General features: G+C 36.5%; 1 pseudogene; it reads right to left on the reverse strand.

The window, feature by feature from the left end:
• Positions 1-370: 370 nt before the first annotated feature.
• LOC104230775 (uncharacterized) lies at positions 371-2,811 on the reverse strand (annotated as a pseudogene).
• Positions 2,812-3,102: the final 291 nt, after the last annotated feature.

The following is a 3,102-nucleotide window of genomic DNA, read 5'->3' on the forward strand; positions in this document are numbered from 1 at the left end:
ATAATGCATTGCATAATTTTTTACAAAAATAGTTGTTTACAAAAATGCCCTCCATATTCTCTAGCTTTAAAGGAATTTAAGGACAATTTTGTCTTTAAACATACTAATGCATGCATTAATAGTCTTGGTATTTACTAATGCCATGGTTTTCTATGAATTACTAATGCATAAGATAATACCAAGTATGATGTATATGTTGAAAAAATCTACCAAGCAAGGTATTAGTAATGCATAGAGCTAATGCTTGCATTATTTTTTCTAATACCTCCTACCAAACGACCCCCAAGGACTATTCCCATTAAGAGGTATATATCAAGGACCAAAATAGTCCAACCCCTATACATTAGGGACCATTTTGATCATTTCCTCTAAACAAGTAGTACTTTGCTTTTATTACACTCATATATAATTCAGTGCAGCTTTATTACAATAGATCATAATCATACTCCTTAATTTCGTTAAAATAATGTAATATTATTTGGTATCTTTAGTAATTGTGGTTGCACAACAACAATGAAATTATTAATTATGCGACATCATAAGGATAATGAAGCTAACGACAATACTCCTATTATTCATCTCTTGCACACAACTCCTTTTTCATCCATACCACTTGCACACTTCAAGTCAGCTAGCATACTGATCAAACTCTTCTGTAGCGCTATCATCAATTTGAGTGCCACTGAATCTTGAAACAGCACAATCAGTGGAGAAAAGATCCGAGGAGGAAAATTCTTTCTCCCCACCCAAAACAGGCATTTCACTTCCCATTTTCACCCTGCTCACATAATTGCTCGCATAAGTCTGTCCCAAAACTCCATTTACCTTCCCACTCAATGAGTAAAACTTGAAGCTCAAATCTAAATGGGCAAAGCAATTTTCCTCTGTGATACCATAATTATGAATTCTTGAATCTGTTTCAGTAATTGGTACCACTCTAGCTTTTATCTGGAAATTCCCTTCCACTTCAATCACCACAGAATTAGTATCGCGAGTCCTTGAAATGGAAACCCCTTGAGCTGACATTGATTCCCACTTGGCTCCGTCACGACCAGGGAGAACGATTTCTTGTCCATCGAAGGCTAAGTCTAGGCGATCAACTGCATCGTTCCAGGTTGATGTTTTATTGGCACCAATGAATATTTGATGGTTGTTGAAAAGAATACCAAGAGATTGTACCCAAGTGAAGTCTCTCTTCATGTTTTCGTTTCTCCTACCAATGAAACGGGCATTGATGTGAAGATTGGAATCGGTCACTAAGCAAAAATCATGATCTTTTTGGCCATGGAAGTAGAATGTAAGTCCATCAGCGCCTACAAATCTTGGATCTTGGCAAACAGCACCTGCCCTGTTGCAATCTGTCCATAACGTTCAAAATGCAAGGTTAATGTCATGTACAGATGTCTCATTTCTAATTATTAATATCCTCCGGAGCTAGAAATCATTGCTAACAATATATAGTACAGTTGGCTCGCTTCTACTTAACATTCTCCAAAGAGTAGAAATATTATTAACTACTTACAAGATTTAATTGTAATGTTTGTCAACAAGCTGATATATGGAGCACATATTCGCATGCATTTCCTCATAAATTTTCTTATTTGAACTCATATTTCTGTTCTATTCTATCTATGTAAAAGAAAATGTTTGAATGGTGTTAGTTATCACAGTGAAACATATATCAATTACACCTAAACCACTTAAAATTGTTCAGGATGCTATATGCCCAACCACTAGTATTAGTATATGTTTCTATGCACTGATGGGTGTACAAAATATTTACACAATTAATAAGTTGCTTATAAAGTATAAAGGTAAATTTCGTATCAATTGGTAAAATGATAAACATGGTAATTAACTTGATATATATAACAGGTTAAATTATATTGATAGTGTAAAAAAATCTTTGTCATATATATATATATATATATATATATATATATATATATATATATATATATATATATATATATATATATCAATATATATTAATTAATGAGCAGAAAGTCGACCATGCATGTATGCATGGTGAAGAAAGAATAAATTAGTTTATTACGAAAGTGCTACCATTTAATACGTATACAAAAGAAATTGTTAATAGATTTAAGAGGATCTTACTGCAAACAGGGCTGCAAGTGACACAATCAACTTCACAAGTATCCGGACAAGCACTTGGACATTGATACTCCTGACGGTAGCACTGAGGGTACAACTTATTCTTGCAGTAAACTCTCTTTCCACCTGCAGCTTGATCTGGTGGTGGTGGTGAGTTAGGGGTAGAAGGAGGCGACGGAGTCAATGGTGGAGCTAGTGGTGGAGGTGGTGGTGAGTAATTAGGGGTAAGAGGAGGAGAGGGAGTGAATGGAGGAGATAGTGGTGGAAGTGGTGTTGGAAGTACAGGACAAACAGGTTGACATGAGACACAATCAGCTACACATGTACGCGGACAATTGATAGGGCAGGCAAAGCTTTTGTGATAACAACTTGGGAATTTCTTGTCTTGGCATTTCACTTTCTTAGGTGAACGAGGTTTTGGTGGTGGAAGTGGTGGTGCAACACAAACAGGCTGACATGAGTCACAGTCAGCTATACATGTACGTGGGCAAGTGACAGGGCAGAAAAGGTCTTTGTGATAACAACTAGGGAATTTCCTGTCTTGGCATTTCACTTTCATAGGCTTAGGAGGTCCACCCTCGGCCAAAACCACCAGAAGGAGGAGGAGGACGGCGGCGAGAAGGCAGAAACTGGTTTGAGCCATTTCTGCAGATTGAACTAGGAAGATTAATGAAGGAAATTATTCTCAATGGTATAGTGATATGATCTTGGCATGCATGTTTTTTATAATGGTCTTGTATGTTAGGGTAAAACTTGAGAGTGAAATTACCTATTAATGTATAATATATGGTTTTGGCACCCTTGAATCTAGCATGCATACATCGCCACTTGGCTGTGCTAACATGCCTTGTTCCTCAATGCATGGCTGCATTCGGGTTCCAAAAGTCAACCTCGCAACATTTGATCAAAACTCTAAACTTTGGATTTGGTTTTGTCTTAATTTTTTGAAATATAAATTTGGGGGCAATTAGTTGTGTTTTCGGATTG

The sequence above is a fragment of the Nicotiana sylvestris genome, chromosome 8 (genome assembly GCF_000393655.2).
Source record: "Nicotiana sylvestris chromosome 8, ASM39365v2, whole genome shotgun sequence".
NCBI classification, from domain to species: Eukaryota; Viridiplantae; Streptophyta; class Magnoliopsida; order Solanales; family Solanaceae; genus Nicotiana; species Nicotiana sylvestris.